The sequence below is a fragment of the Pleurodeles waltl genome, chromosome 1_1 (assembly GCF_031143425.1).
Source record: "Pleurodeles waltl isolate 20211129_DDA chromosome 1_1, aPleWal1.hap1.20221129, whole genome shotgun sequence".
In the NCBI taxonomy this organism is placed as follows: domain Eukaryota; kingdom Metazoa; phylum Chordata; class Amphibia; order Caudata; family Salamandridae; genus Pleurodeles; species Pleurodeles waltl.
Window position 1 is genome coordinate 335,537,732 of NC_090436.1, and position 17,474 is coordinate 335,555,205.

Sequence of the window (17,474 nt, forward strand, 5' to 3'; positions counted from 1 at the left end):
GCAAGGCCTCATCCAAAACCAAAGAGGACAGTGCCAAGGTCCCAGCAGCAACTACCAAGGTGGGGAAGGGACATAAAAGCAAGGGCAAGGCACCTCCACGTGCCCAGCCAGTGCCACTACATCGGACATCAGCAGCATCCCCATTGGGCAGCCATCCGAGGCTGCAGGAGATGCCCTGGACCTTGCACACACCACATGAGGCACCACCACCAGCACTGGCACTACCAGCAGTTTGCAGCCTAAGTCGCCACAGGGTGGAGTGTGGCTCTGCCTCCGTGGAGTATCATGCTACCTGTTCCCTGAAAGTCTCGTGCCTCAGACACCCCAGTAAGGTAATGGGAACTGCCACATCCCAGGTGCAGCATCACTGGGCACCATGCCCCCTCCAGAACCAGTGGAGAGATGCATCCACTCACCCAATCCTTGGCAGGATGGAGCATACTGGGCACAAAGCCCCCTCCAGAACCAGTGGAGAGATGCATCCACTCACCCAATCCTTGGCAGGATGAAGCACACTGGGCACAAAGCCCCCTCCAGAACCAGTGGAGAAAGGCATCCACTCACCCAATCCTTGGCAGGATGAAGCACACTGGGCACAAAGCCCCCTCCAGAACCAGTGGAGAGATGCATCCACTTGAGAGACTGCAGCCTTACACTCCCTAGGAGCAAGCAGTGGGCAAACCTCCCACTATGGAGACTGTGGCCTTGCACTCCCCAGGACCAAGCAGCGGGCAAACCACCCACTTGAGAGACTGTGGCCTTGCACTCCCAAGGACCAAGCAGTGGGCAAACCACCCACTTGAGAGACTGTGGCTTTGCACTCCCCAGGAGCAAGCAGTGGGCAAACCACCCACTTGAGAGACTGTGGCCTTGCACTCTCCAGGTCCAAGCAGTGGGCAAACCACGCACTTGAGAGACTGTGGCTTTGCACTCCCCAGGACCAAGTAGTGGGCAAACCACCCACTTGAGAGACTGTGGCTTTGCATTCCCCAGGTCTAAGCAGTGGGCAAACCACCCACTTGAGAGACTGTGGATTTGCACTCCCCAGGAAATCGCTGTGGGCATGTTGCCCCCCAGGAGCATTGACATAGTACTATCTTCCGGCTGAGGTGCCCCCCCCACGAGGTGCCTGTGTGTTTTTGACCTGATGCCCCTGGAGTGTTCTCTCCGTTTTGAGGCAGGAGTCAAGTGTGGGCTTCGCCCATGGTTTTTGGGCCCATTGGTCCACGGACATTTACAAGGGATAGTGTACGGCCTTCTGTACATAATGTAAATATTTGTATATACAGATTTTTTTATACTCGTTTGCTATATCTGCATGTTCCAAAATATCACTGATTGAACTCAATTCCGTTTGTCCTTGCGTTATTCCAGGGGGCTACGGGGTGTATCTGTAATGTTTTTGGATGTGTTGTTGTGTATGGTGTTGTGGGTGAGGGTGGGGAGTGGGGGTGTTGCGTTTCGCGTGTATGTGTCACTCTCTTTTACCTCCCCCCTCCCCTGTGTACTAGGTGCAGTACTCACCGTCATCATCGTCACCGCCTTCTTTCTAATTCCTGGTGTATTAGTAGATACAACAACATGGGGAGGACCTGAAGTTCGGGCTCCATGGCGTCCTGTTCTTCGTTGAGTGTCGAAAGGTGAGTTGTTCCCCTTCAGTGTACTGTTTACGCCGAGCTTTTGATGTCGTTGGTACCGCCCCGGAAAAGCTGGCGGATTGGCCTGTCATAATACAGTGGGCGATACATTGTCTTCCGCCTGTCTGCTGGCGGTGACCACCTCGGTGTTTGTTGCTACCGCCCTGGCGGTCAGAGTGTTAAAGTGGCTGTCTATGTTGGCGGTTTCCGCCACGGTTGTGAACTTATTTTTTATTTACCGCCAGCCTGTTGGCGGTGTTACCGCCGCTTTAACACCGACTACCAGGGTTGTAATGAGGGCCTATGTCATAAATAATTTCTGAGTTATACATATCACGGGTGGGATAATCCTCGTCTCCGTGTCCTTCATAGATTTGAAAATTCTTGTTGTGTAAGCTAGAACATTTTTGATTCTATGTCAGGACTGGAGGCTTCAGATTATGCTCGTTTAAAGTTGATCCACAATCCCAGAAGCAACATCCACAATAGGTTTATGATAGAAAAGCTTAAAGGTGGAATCTGAAGACCAATCTGCGGCCAACATGATATCTTCCAATCTGGAACCTGAATGAAATGCCTTTGAAGCCACAGCACCACACTAACAGAATGGGCCCAAAAGATTGAAATGTCAATTTCTGCTTCCTGAAGTAACCATCTAACCCATCTGGCCAAAGTCGCGGAAGATACAGGCCCAAAAGGTTTCTGCAGAGAAATCAGTAACTGTCCAGTCGGATTCCTGCGAAATTCGCTAGTGACATCCTCATGTACTTTTAGATATTTAACTATGCATAATTTTGCATTATCCCTAAAGCTTAGATAGGAAATATATGTAGAATTTTATTTAGTACGCTTGGTGATTCTAAAAGAGACTCCCCTAGGAGTAAATACTCTACCTGCAAAATACAGTGCTTTAACATCTGACACTCTCATGCATGAAATAAGACAAAGCAACTTAGCTAGTTTTGCTGGCAACTGTTTCCTGGATAATCCTTCATTGGCTGGCCAAGCCACCAGAAACTTCAATTTTATATTAACATCCCACAAAAACAAATGTTTAGGTTGGGGGTGGGGGACACCAATCTAATGCCACGTAGAAGTTTACAAATCAGTGGATGCTCACCAACCAGTTTACCATCAATTCTGAGATGTTTCCCTGAAATGGCAGATCTGAAATTAATTACTGTTCTGTAAGCTAAACATTGAGTAGCCAAATGTGACAAAAAATCTGCAATCATATGCACAGAGGCCTCCACGGGATCCATGTTCCTTTAACCACACCAATCTAACCATCGCTTCCAAGCTGAAGCGTACCTTTTTATGCGTGCTAGGGGTCAAGGATTGGCTGAGAAAGAATTTAGTGCTCTCCTAAATCTGAGAGACTTGTTCTGATCCCCCGAAATCCTCCATGCCATGAGGGATAACTGCCCTTCCAGAATGAGAGGATGTGGAAGGCCCATTGGATCCAACAAGAGATCCTCCGATCTCTGATTCCGCACTGGAGCTGCACAACAAAGGGGCTAACACCACTGGGAACCAAGATTGTGCTTTCCAACAAGGAGTCACTAGGACCATCTCTGCTTTCTGTCAAAGGACCTGGGAGAGAACTCAGTGAATCATCGAGAAGGGGGGAAACGCATAAGCCAGTTCCTCCGAGCAGGATTGAAGGAAGGCGTCTGAACTGAGAGCTTGTGGATCTGGTCTCCAACTGTAAAAGCGTGGAAGATGCACATTCAGACGTGACACAAACAGGTCTACTTAAAAAGGACCCCACAGACGATTGCAATACTCTGGGATGTAACCCCTAGTCGCTGACATCCCGAAGATATCTGCTATCACATTCACTTTGCCCTGAATATATTCCGCTGTGACACATATCTGATGGGCTAGACAAAAATGCCAAAAGTCCTTTGCAATTTCTGCTAACATATTGGATCAGGTTCCCCCCAGCTTGTTTATGTACCTGACAGCGGAAATGTTGTCCATTTTCAAAAGGATGTAACAGTGAGCTTGGACTGGGGACAATGTCTTCACTGCAAAAGAGCCTGCTAGAAGCTCCAAAGAGTTGATGTGCATTTGAGGTTCCTCCGGGGACCACGGTCCCCCATCTCCATCTGTCCACATCTTGCTCCCCAGCCCCATCTGCTGTCATCTGACTCTATACAATTTCCGGAACCAATGCAAATATTGCTCTGCCGTTCCAGGGATCCATATGAGTCAACTACCATTGTATTTCTGTCCAGGGTTCTTGGGACAAAATCACTTGCTCTGAATATGAAAGGCCCGAATATGAAAGGCCCCTTTGAAGATGTAAGATCTTCATTCTCTGAAGGGATCGATAGTAGAGAGGACCCGAAAGTATGGCCTGAATAGATGAAGCAAGGAGGCCCACCTTGTTGGAATGGGCCCAACGAGCCATTTGTCTTTTGGGAAATGCCAATTGTTCCATTTCTACAGAACGTAGAAAATCCCTCCTACTTCGTATCGACCCAAAATTGACAGAATTGGCACCATCTGATGCAGGTCCTTCAGCTAATGGACTCCTGTTTGGAGATAGATTTGTCAAGGACTTGGCTAAATATGTGGCCACTTTCTCGACCCTGGACAAGGCTCAAACGTCTATTAAAAAGGTATTCAATAGTGGCCTTTTTTGCAGGGCCAGGCGTTTTGGAGGTCGAACGTCAGGCCGGTTCAGTCCACAGACTTCCAGACCGTACTACAGAGGCAGAAGTTCCTCATGATATCAATCCAACGCCAACTTCTATCCGGTGAGAGGTCGTGGATACAGAGGTTGCAATCCTAGAGGACCTCACAGAGGAGGACAATATAATCAGACCCCGCTCAATCAGGTAATTCTTCTTTCTGATCGGGAAGTGGTTCTGGGGGGCAGAGTGAGTCTGTTTGTACACAATTGGTCTTGCATCACTCAAGATGTTTGGGTACTATTTGAATCCCAAACAGTGCTCCATTCCCCCTCCTCTCCTTTTTTCCCAACAAGAGAGTTCTATTATAGATCAGGAGGTTGAAGCTTTACTCCAGAAAGGGGCGATTGCACCATCCTAGGCTTGTAAATTGGCATGTCTTGAACATTGGCATGAAGTGTTTGAAATTGGCAAATTTGAAGCCCTGACCAGGATTGGCTACCATCAGGCCTGTAACACGAGAATTTGAATCAGAAAATTATAACCTAGAATTGGCTGTTATTATGTTGAATTTTATACAATCCAAACTACAACGCATAATTGTAGCATCAAAGCAGTAACTTTATTGTGCTGTTTAAATATCCTCTCATGTATGAGGCGGTTGTAAATTTGTATGTTTGTGATTTTGTTGGTTCTGTGTTATTTGTTTATTTTTGCGTATTTACTGTTATGTTATTTATGTTTTCATATATGTATGTTTCATTTAGGGTAGGGGGTTGTATTATATATTTTTTGGGTTGATTCTATGTTGATTATATTATGTGCGAACTGAATGTTTAATTAGCTATAATAAATATCTAAATTAAAATATATTGTATGTTGTATATTTGAATTTAAGATTTCCATTCCTATGTTTGCTATGTTAATGGAGAGTAAACTACGTTATACTCATAGTACACCATCCCTTCCCCATTCAAGGGGATTCATCAGCACCATCTTTTTGGTCCAAAAGAAGGGAGGGAGTTATTGGTTAGTACTCAATCTTCGTCACTTCAATTCATGGATTGTCTATCGACATTTCAAAATGGAAGGCATTCTTCTTCTTCGAGACCTTTTGCTGGAAGGAGATTGGACGGGCCAGGTAGATCTCAAGGACGCCTATTTGACCACTCCCATTTTTGCTCCTCATCGACATTCTCTTCAGTTCTTCTAGAGAACAAGATGTTACGACAAGATCTCTCGGTCAATTACCTCCTGCGATTCTTTAGCCTGCACAGCCAAGTCTAATATCTTAGTATGCAGCCCAGAAATGTCTAATAACTTATCCTGGCAACTTCTCCAAGCTCTGTCAGTACCCTTCTTGGGGTCCTTGGCGTACTTTTTAAAGAAAGTTACCATATGCGGATCAAGTTTCGGAGTCTCCGCAACTTTGCAAGGGAGTGCTGGACAAGGGAATTCGGAGCGGAGGGTGTTCCGGACATCTTTCTCAAAACTTCTTAGCAGTCTAGACTGCACGTAATCTGCCACCTCCTGACATGGAAGCCATTCTGTGGATCGAGGGTGTACAATAGTGTCAGGATCAAATTGCAAATTCTTTCTGGGAGGCAGCGTTGCGGAGTCTTTGGCGTGGTGCGCCTTGCGTTTGCGTTTACCCTGTAATTTGTCTTGAACAGGGGACCTGTCTGAGCTAGAAGAATCAGAGTCAGAATGTTGGCTAGTCTGAACAGAGGGGGTTGAGCGGTTTTGGAAAGCCCCCTATTCATGATCACTTAAGACCAAGGTAACAGTCTGATCTAGGAGGTCATTTGATGACCGGCCAGGCTCATTAACATTGACCTCTACCAGGGTGGGGTTCCCCGAGCCTGCACCAAAGTGCCTAAATCCAAAATTGAAAATAGGTTATGCAAATGGACGTAGTGCTTTGACTAAAGCTTCATTAACTGAGTCCTGCACGTGGAAGTCAAGAGCCTGCACAAGGCGCACCTCCATGTGTTGGTCATAGTGACCAGCATCATACTCCCTATATTGATCATCATCCCTGCATTGGGCCCCGTTTCTCAGTGCTCAATATATATATTAGAGTTCCCAGATGCACAGAATTCAAATTGGGGGGAAAAACCCAAGTGACTCATACAAATGTTTGTGTTAGCCGGTCAAAACAAAAGGAGGGAGGCACAGTAATCACAATTTTCCCTCGAGCGTCGCTCTTTTAGTATTATTACAGCCCCTCCAGGCGTATCCTGAAGGTATGCTTGCTTGAATTCCTTGGCGTTTAGTGCTGAAGGGGGAATGCCGTCTTCACTCGCAGGAGAAACGAGCTTGCACAGAGAAGCGTCTGTGCGCATGCGCGAAATCCCACGAGTGGAGCGGATTAAAGGAAAGGCCGCTTTCACCTTTAGGCCTCCTCGCCTGCAGGGACAGTATATTAGAAGAGCGCAGGAGCGCGAATATCATACAATGAAAACTGGGCAATACAATGAGTAATAAACAAGTAAACTGAACCTTAATTAAATTAAAGCACATGAAGGCATGAGGCAGCGCTGATGATTATGAGAAAGTGTAAATACAAAAAGATTGTCATTGAAAGTACTTAGCTCTGTGCTGCAGCAGCAAAGAAAGAGGACGGACTTTGGAGGACTATGATATACATATGGGAGGTTAGACCCTAATTGGGGGTGATATCGAGTTTGTAGTCTCACGGGAAATGTAGTTCAAGTTTTTTATTGGCTGCTGTGAGTTCACAGTAAAGAAAGAGATAGCATAATCAGAAGCCTCTGGTACTGACATAGAACCAAAAGTTTTCTAGATTACGCAACAAGAATTTATCTCTTTCTTTACCGTCAACACACAGCAGCCAATAAAAAACAGAACTACATTTCCCAATATCATACAGCCTTGTTATGACCCCCAGTCAGGGCCCACCGTCTGGTATATATATCTATCACACTATAGTTCTTCCTCTTTCTTTGCTCAGTAGTATCCAGAATCAAAGACAAACCAACACTAATCAGCAAATTTGTGTCGTCAAACCACAGAATCTTCCCAACAAGGGATTTGAAACAGCACAATGGTGCAAGTTAAGTCGAACAGCTCTCCATGAGGAACTCAGCCCAGTCTCAGTGGAACTCCTTTAAGTATCTTTCTCATCTGAAAAAGAAAAATTGACGTAATACTTCATCATTGATAAAATACAGCATATTACATAGGGTGGGACAAAACATCATAATACCATATGTCATTAACAATAAATATACAACTTTATGTTAAATTGCTACTCATACCATGGATGGGATAATCCTCGCGTCCGTGTCCTTAATAGAATTGAAAATTCTTGTTGCGTAAGCTAGAAAATGTTTGATTCTATGTCAGGACCGGAGGCTTGAAGATTATGCTAGTTTAAAGCTGAGCTATTACCCCAGAAGCTACATCTAAAATAGATTTATGATAAAATAACTTAAAAGTAGAATCTGAAGACCAATCAATCGCTGTCATAATATCTTCCAATCTAGAGCCTGAATTAAAAACTTTAGAAGCCATAGTTCCTCTAACGGAATGGGCTCCAAAAACAGAAATATCAATTCCTGCCTCTTGCAACAACCATCTGACCCATCTAGCTAAGGATACTGAGGACACAGATCCAAATGGTTTCTGTAATGAAATTAACAAATGACCCGAATTATCTTTCCTCAGTTCACGAGTAACATCCTCAAATACTTGCAAACAATTCACCACACATAACTTTGAATTATCTCTAAAACTTGGATAAGAAATGCATGTAGAATGCGATTTAGTTTGCTTAGAAATCCAAAAAGAAACTCCCGTAGGAGTAAATACTCTATCTGTGATTTCCAGGGCTTCAGCATCCAATACTCTGCGGCATGAATCAGGCAAAGCAACATAGTTAATTTAGTTGATAATTGCTTTCGTGATAAACTCTCATTAGCTGGCCAAGAAACCAGGAATTTCAAAATTATATTTACATCCCATAAAGATGAATGCTTAGGTTGAGGAGGGCGTACTAAACCTATACCACGTAAAAGTTTACATATTAAAGGATGTTCTCCAATAGGTTTACCATCTACGTGAGGAAGTTTGGCCGAGATGGCTGAACTAAAATTTGAAATCGTCCTATAGGCGAAAAATTGTGCTGCTAGCTGGGACAAAAAATTTGCAATTATCTGCACTGATGTCCCCAAGGGATCCACACTCCTTTGATTGCACTAATCCAACCATCGCTCCCAGGAGGAGGCATATCTCTCATGTGTACTAGGTGCCACGTATTGAGAGAGGAATAATCTAGTGTCCTCCAAAACCTCAGAGACCTGTTCTGACACCCTGAAATTCTCCAGGCCATGGGCGACAACTTGTCCTCCAGAACAAGAGGATGAGGTTGCCCCATTGGATCCAATAAAAGATCCGTCGAACTCAGAATTTGCATTGGCGCAGCACAACACAGGGACAATGCTACTGGGAACCATGACTGGCCTTTCCAGCATGGAGTTACCAAGATCATCTCTACCTTCTGAAGAAGGACCAGTGAGAGAACTCTGTAAATCATAGAAAAGGGGGGAAACGCATAATTCAGTTCCCCGTCCAGGATTTCAGGAAGGCGTCCGAGCCTAGAGCCATAGGATTTGGCTTCTAACTGTAAAATCGTGGAAGTTGAGTATTCGGGCGGGTTGCGAACAGATCCACAGTGCAAGGACCCTAAAGATGATTCAGAAACTGAAATACTCTGGGGTGTAATCTACAATTGCTGGCATCTCGGAAATATTGAGAATTCCAGTCTGCTACTACCTTGCTCGGGATGTATTCCGCTGTAATCGAAATTTGATGAGCTAGGCAAAAATGCCAAAAGTCCTTCGCAATCTCTGCTAACATCCTGGATCGCATCCCCCAAGTTTGTTGATATATCTCATTGCTGATATGTTGTCCATTTTCAGCAGGATACAACATTTCGACTTGAGAGGGGACAGAGTCTTCACCGCAAACGAGCCTGCTAAAAGTTCTAGGCAGTAGATATGCAACTGAAGTTCCTCTGGGGACCACTGACCCCTTGTCTCTTTCTGACCACACCTGGCTCCCCGGCCCCATCTGCTGATATCCGATTCTATGACCACCTCCGGAACAGCAGCAAATATTGCTCTGCTATTCCAAGCGTCCATGTGAGCTAGCCACCATTGTAGCTCCGTTCTGGCTTCCTGAGATAAAACTATCAGTTCCGAATAAGAAAGCCCTTTTCGAAGATGCATAATCTTCAATCTCTGAAAGGCCCGAAAATGTAGAGGGCCCGAAAAAATAGCTTGAATAGACGAAGCTAGGAGGCCCACGAATCGGGCAAGAACCCTCAAGGAAATCGAAGGAACAGACAATGCTCTCTTCAACTCCTTCTTGATAGCAAGTCTCTTGGTCAAAGGGAGTTTCAATTGGGACGAGATGGAGTCTATCGTGAATCCTAGAAACTCTATCTTTTGAGATGGTTCTAACTGGGACTTCTACGCTTTTATAATGAAGGCCAAATCCTGAAGCAGTTGAATCGTTCGGGAAAGGTGGAGAAGAACTAGACATTTCTCCTGTGCCATAATGAGAATGTCATCGAGGTACACTATGAGACGCACTCCCTTCTCTCTGAGCCACTGCGTGACTGGATGCATGAGTTTGGTGAAACACCAAGGGGCGGAAGACAGACCGAAAGGAAGAGCTGCGAATTCATAACAACTGTTTCGCCAAAAGAACTGTAGGAAACGATGATGAGGTGCTAAAATAGGAATGGTCAGATAGGCATCCTTGAGATCGAAACAGACCATCCAGTCGCCCTCTAGTAACAGATCTCGGAGCAAATGAATGCCTTCCATTTTGAAATGACGATACACAATCTATACGTTAAATTGTTGTAGATTGAGCAGTAGGCGAAAACCCCCTTCTTTCTTTTGGACCAGAAAAATAGTACTGATAAACCCTCTGGGATGAGATATAGAAGGAACAATGGCCCCTTTCAGAAGAAGAGCTTCTACTTCCTGATCTATGAAATTGCTCTCTAGTTGGGAAAAACTGAGAGAGGGAGGGATTAAGGTTTGTTCAGGAGTTGAGTGAAACTCCAGATGGTAACCTTCAACGGTCTTCAAAACCCATGTATTGTGTGTGATCAATTCCCAGTTGTGCACAAATAAACTCACTATGCCTCCCAACAAAATCTTCTTGGAAGAAAGAATTGTTACCTGATTGAGACGAAACTTGGTTGTATTGTCCTCCTCTGAGAGGTCCTCTCGGATTGCGGCCTCTGTAACCTCTGCCTCTTGAGAGATAGAAGTTGCAGTTGGTTTGGAAGTTGGAGTTACCCCTGCCTCTGTAATGGGGACGTAAGGTCTGGGAATTTATGGGGCCTGGCGCTCGACCCCCGAAACGTCCGGCCCTGCGAAAAAGGCCACTACTGAAAACCTTCTTGATTGAGGGTTGGGCTTTATCCAAAGCAGAAAAAGTAGCCACTAACTTGGCAAGGTCTTTAATGAATCTGTCACCAAACAGAAGTCCATTAGCCGCAGGGCCAGCATCAGAAGGGGCTAACTCTGCCAACTTAGGGTCAATGCGAAGCAGGAGAGACTTCTGTCGTTCTGTGGAAATAGAACAGTTAGCATTGCGTAGATAACAGATGGCCCTTTGGGCCCATTCAAGCGGGACGTCGGGATCAATTGAGTCTTGAGTCTCCTTGGCTTGACCTGCCAAATCTAGGATCTTTGTGAGGGGACCAGACATGTCCAATAACTTGTCTTCAAAAAAAGGAGGGGATGGGAGGATTTATGGTCCAGTGTATATCCTCCAAAGAACTTGATAATAAAATATGATACACTGTTCCAAAAGAATATTTTTTTGGAACAGTGTATCATATTTTATTATCAATAACTTGTCTTTACAGCCCCTCCAGGCCCTGTTGATACCTTTTTTAGGGTCTTTAGCATACTTTTTAAGAAAAGTAACCATATGAGGATCTAGTTCAGGAGTTTCCGCTACCTTGTCGGACAAGGGCAGTGCAAGGGCATTCAGAATGCAATGTGCTGCAAATGTATTTTTCAAAACATTTCCTTGGTCTAGACTGAACGTACAAAGCCACCTCTTGACAAGGTGTCCATTCCGTAGATCTGGGATGTATTATAGCCTCAGGGTCAAAAAGTAAGTTCTTACTAGGTTAAGAGCTTGAAGGACCTTCAGCATGTCGCGTCTTGCATTTGCATTTGCCTTGGGTTTTGTCTGGGGACAATTTATCGTCTGAATCAGAAGAATTGGAATCATCAGAAGTGTTCTGGTTAATCAGAGAGGATGGACTATCTCTTTGTAGCGCTTGAAAGCTTCATACTCATGATCATTTAAAATCGCATTAATGGATTGGTCTAAAGGGTCATACGAAGATGACTGGCCAGGCTCATTTATATTGACTTCTGTAGGGGTGGGGTTCCCTGAGCCTGCACCGAAGCGCCTGACCCCAAAGTTGAAGATAGGTTGTGCAAAAGGGCGCAAAGCTTTCACCAAGGCCTTATTTACTGAATCTTGCACGTGGAAGTCAAGAGCTTCCACCAGGAGCTCTTCCATATGCTGATCATACCGTCCAGCATCATAAGCCCCATATTGGTCATCATCATGATATTGTGCCATTGTTGATTTTCAGTGCAAAAATATATTAGAGGTCCCAAAATGAACTGTAATTAAGAAGGGAGGGGGGAAACACCCAGGTCCTGAAAAAACAGGGAGAAACTCTCTGAGCCGGTATTTTTTGTTGAAATTGAAAAATATCATAATGTTATAATTTTTTGTCGAAGAGGCAGCACCAAAACCCCTCTAGAGCAGAGTTCTGTTGTTTATTTCAGCCCCTCCGGGAGTAACACAGGGGTGCGCAAGCTCTTAATGACCTGCTTCTCTGTTGTTGAAAATGCTCTCGCACTGAACTTGAAAACGAGTTAATGCGCATGCGCGAGATCAAAAACAAAGAGAGGTCTATGCTCTATTCAGCACGGCCACCCCAGGCACTCCCCACCGGCTCACTCGTAAACCTCAAGATGTACGCTGATAAGAATAACGTTAGGATCACCGATTTCACAAAAACAATGCGCCTGAAGGCAGACAAGCCGCACCACTTGTGAAAAGCACACAAAATACACCATGCAAATTACAGTTGAAATGAAAGTACTTAGCTCTGCGTGAAACAGCAAAGAAAGAGGAAGGACTATAGTGTGATAGATAGATATACCCGATGGTGGGCCCTGATTGGGGGCCATACCGAGCCTGCATGGTATTGGGAAATGTAGTTCTGTTTTTTTATTGGCTGCTGTGTGTTGACAATAAAGAAAGAGATAGTATAATCCGAAGCCTCTGGTCCTGACATAGAATTACTATCAGTGCTTAATTTGTAAAAGAATGAGTGCTGGCATGCAGTCTGTTCTATGAATAGCAGGGTGCCGAATGTAGTGTCCTACTGGACACATTCTAGTGCTCATTACACAGCCACTCCTTGAAAGCTGGCCTTAACATCCACCCCACACCCTTTCAACACAGGTGTCACCAGTCAGGTGACCCTGCTTATAAAGGACTCCAAGTACACGTGCTTTGGCCAGTTCTACATGTGCTCGTGGCCAGTTCTAAATTGTATACCTACGTGTCCATGTGATCCTTTAGCATGAGAGTCTAGGTCCCACAACACAGCTCCAAATACCAGGAATGCATAGTCTTGATTTCACCTCATGCCTCTATAATCCACCAACAGGCAGTCCCTACAGCGTTATGCCACTGTTTCAGGTTTATTTTCAACCCAGCTTTCTCCCTTTGATGCACTTTACTGTTTGTCTCTTACTCCTTCATCCACCTTGTGTGTTTTCTCTTTCTTGCTCTGGACCAAATCTGATAAGGAAAAATAAGAGTTGGCCTCTGTAGGAAGTTGGCTCTGTATATACTATTTCAAAGTGAGAAATAGTGTGCACAGAGTCCAAGGGTTCCCCTTAGAGGTAAGATAGTGGCAAAAAGGAGATAATTCTAATGCTCTATTTTGTGGTAGTGTGGTCGAGCAGTAGGCTTATCAGTGGGTAGTGTTAAACATTTGTTGTACACACATAAGCAATGAATGAGGAACACACACTCAAAGACAATTCCAGGCCAATAGGTTTTTATATAGAAAAATATATTTTCTTAGTTTATTTTAAGAACCACAGGTTCAAGGTTTACAAACAATACTTTAGATGAAAGGTATTTCACTCAGGTATCTTAGGAACTTTCAATAATCACAATAGCATGTACAGTTTTGGCAAAAATGGCAATAAGCTATTTTAAAAGTGGACACAGTGCAAAAATCAACAGTTCCTCAGGGAGGTAAGTAAATGTTAAGTTCACAGGTAAGTAAAACACTTACAGGGTTCAAAGTTGGGTCCAAGGTAGCCCACCGTTGGGGGTTCAAGGCAACCCCAAAGTTACCACACCAGCAGTTCCGGGTCGGTCAGGTGCAGAGGTCAAAGTGGTGCCCAAAACACATAGGCTTCAATGGAAATAGGGGTGCCCCGGTTCCAGTCTGCCAGCAGGTAAGTACCTGCGACTTCGGAGGGCAGACCAGGGGGGTTTTGTAGGGCACCGGGGGGGGGACACAAGCAGGCACAGAAAGTACACCCTCAGCAGCACAGGGGCAGCCGGGTGCAGAGTGCAAACAGGTGACGGGTTTTCAGTAGAGATCAGTGGGGAGACCCGGGGGGTCTCTTCAACGATGCAGGAAGGCACAGGGGGGGGGCTCCTTGGGGTAGCCACCACCTGGGCTAGGCAGAGGGTCGCCTGGAGGTCGCTCCTGCACTGGAGTTCAGTTCCTTCAGGTCCTGGGGGCTGCGGGTACAGTGTGGTTTCCAGGCGTCGGGTTCCTTGAAGCAGGCAGTCGCGGTCAGGGGGAGCCTCTGGATTTCCTCTTCAGACGTCGCTGTGGAGGGTCAGGGGGGTCAACTCTGGCTACTCACGGGCTCGCAGTCGCCGGGGAGTCCTCCCTGTAGTGTTGGTTTTCCGCAGGTCGAGCTGGGGCGTCGGGTGCAGAGTGGAAAGTCTCACGCTTCTGGCGGAAAACGTGTGGTCTTTAAAAGTTGCTTCTTTGTTGCAAAGTTACAGTTTTGTTGAATAGGGCCGCTGTTCTCCTGAGCTTCTTGGTCCTTTTAGATGCAGGGCAGTCCTCTGAGGCTTCAGAGGTCCAGGTCCCTGTTGGATGCGTCGCTGTTGCAGTTTTTCTTGAAGTGAGGAGGGCTGGGGCCAAAGCAGTCGTTGTCTTCTCTGCAGAGCTTCAGGTCAGCAGTCCTTCTTCGTCTTCAGGTTGCAGGAATCTATCTTCCTCGGTTCTGGGAGCTCCTAAATACTCAATTTAGGGGTGTGTTTAGGTCTGGGAGGGCAGTGTGTGTGCCACAAGATTGCTTAGGAACAGGTAGCATGATACGCCATGGAGGCAGAGACATACCCCACACTGCTGCGGCTTCGCCTTCCACCTGCAGGTGCAAACAGTGATGGAACTCATGCCTCATGGAAGCTGGGCAGGGTCCAGGAAGTCTCCTCCAGCCTCGGATGACTGACCACTGGGGATGGTAGCCATGTCAGCGGTGGTGCCACTGTCCGAGCACGTCGCATGGCTGGTGGCGGTGCTTGCGGCGCTGTCTGTGGTGGCGGTGCTGGCGGTGGTGCACCTGTTGAGGGACACAGCAGGACGTCTCCTGCAGCCTTGGACGGCTGCCCACAGGGGAAGATGCTGGGCACTGTTGCTGAGGCTGTAGACGTGCAGGTGGCGGTGCAGGTGGCTGTGCAGGTGGCGGTGATGGTGGCAGTGCAGGTGACGGTGCTGGTGACGGGGCAGGTTGAGGTGTTCGCAGCCGTACAGGTTGGTGTAGTCGTGGACAGAAGGGGTGACACTAGTCCCTCAGTCGGTGCCACTATGCCCTGTCCTGACCTGCTCTTCTGCCCCTTCCCCACCTTTGATGGTGCCGCAGGTGTTTTGCCACTGTCCCCTTTTGTTTTGGCGGAGCCCTTGGTGGCTGGTAGGTGCGGCTTCTTCCTCCGGGATTTGGGCACCTTCTTCACCTTGGCAGGTGGCGGAATGTCCTTGCCCTCGCTATGTGGCACACTGGCAGCCCTGATGGGTGGCGCACTCGATGACTCCGCAGTTGCTGGCACCACTGTGCCTGGGGATTTGGTGGCTGAGGTGCTGGGCTGGGACCTGGAAAGCCTGGCCCTAGGGGAAGGACAGGGGGGAGGTGAAGGGAAGAGGTCAAAGTTTGCCAGGAAAAGTTTTTTTGACACACTGGGACGGAAGATGGAGGGGAGTTGGGAGTGGAGGAAGAGGTAGTGGTTGTAGGAGGTGTACGTTTGCTGAATTTGGGTGAAGGTGCATGGGCCAGAGGCTGTTGTGAGGTGGATGGCTGTTGGGTGGGTGTGTGCCTGCGTTTGTGTACTTTGAGAGGAGGGCTCGCAGACACACTAGAAGAGGACACTGGGGATGTGCGCATGGTAGTGGGCGTGGTGATTGCACGTGAGCAATGTGTGGTGATGGGCGTGCTGGTGATGGAGGTAGTAGCTGAGGATGTAGTGCATGCAGGTGTGAGTGGAGATGAGATAGGGAGGGGTGAGGAGGACGTGGAGGAAGGGGACACAGTGGAGGCAGTGGATGTTGCTGTGTCTGCATGGGTATGGTGCTTGTGTCAGTGCTTGTGGGATGTGTAGTGCCATGTCCACTCTTGTGTGTTGATGAGTGTGCATGCTGGTCTGATGGTGTGCTTGGGATAGGCTGAGGTACAGGGGATTGGGTCGGGGTGGAGGAAGTTGGAGGGGGGAGGCTGGACACAGGGACAATGGCTGCCATCAGTGCTGAGGCCAGAGTCTGAAATGCTCTCTGTTGGGCCGCTTGCCCAGAATTAATGCCCTCCAGGTATGCATTTGTTTGTTGCAAATGCCTCTCAACACCCTGGATGGCATTCAAAATGGTAGATTGCCCAACAGTCAGGGATCTCAGGAGGTCAATAGCCTCCTCACTGATGGCAGCAGGGCTGACTAGGGCAGGGCCTGAGGTGCCTGGGGCAAAGGAGATGCCCACCCTCCTGGGTGAGCGGGCATGGGGCACACGCTAAGGGGCTGCTGGTAGGGCAGTGCTGGTAGGGGGTGGCGGCTGTACCTGTTGATGCAGTGGGCACAGAGGTGCCCGCCACCGCAAGGGAGCTCCCATCAGAGGAGGAGTCACTGTCACTGGTGTATGCGCCTGTCCCCGTCGTGGAGCTCCCCTCGCCCTCCGTCCCACTGGTGGCTTCAGACTCCGTTGCTTCACCCTCCAGGGCCAAGTGGGTTGCAGCTCCCTCCTGCTCCAGTGCCACTGCTCTTCTGCCAGATGATGCTATTGCACACAAGAACAGGGAGACAAAACAAAAAGGGGGGGAAAGACAGAAGAAAAACATGTTCAGTGCATGCAACACCACTACCGTTGACGGACACAACACACAGGGAGCAGCCCTCTGCACTACGCCATGCACTAACAGTTCCTAGCAAATTCACATGCCCATGGGGTATGAGGCCTAAGCCCAATTGCTGCACACCTGGAAGTCACAGGAGCCTGACTAGGTGTAGATGGCTATTACCACTAGTGGGGTTGGGGTGCCACAGAGCCTGCTTAACAAGGGACCTTGCCTACCAATTTCGTCCTGGCCTAGGGGAAGCCACTGCCCACCTCCCCCACCCAGACACCTCGTAATGTACGCAGAGTCAGCTGAATGAGAGTGTACTCACCCCCTTGTGGCTGCTGTGATGCCTTCAAGCGCCCACCGCCAGGATCCAGCACATCAGGGGGGTCATGGTGCGACGGGCACCTCTTCCATGTTGGGAGGCCATCCCCAGCTGGGCCTCCGCCGTCTTCTTGCTCCAGCAGCACAGGTCCTCCCATCTTTTATGGCAGTGGGTGCTCCGTCTGTGGTAGACACCCAGTGCCTGGACGTCCTTGGCGATGGCACGCCAAATACCCTGCTTCTGGTGGGCGCTGACCTAGAGGAAAGGTACAGGAGGAAAGGAAATTACTCACCCGTCCGGACCATCATACTCATTGCCCACCAGTTCCCACCCATGCCCTGACGCACATACACTCACCATCCGCACATGCAGGCCTCAGCCCCCCCGCATGTATCTTCCATCCACACCACTCAAAACAGGCATTGCCCACACA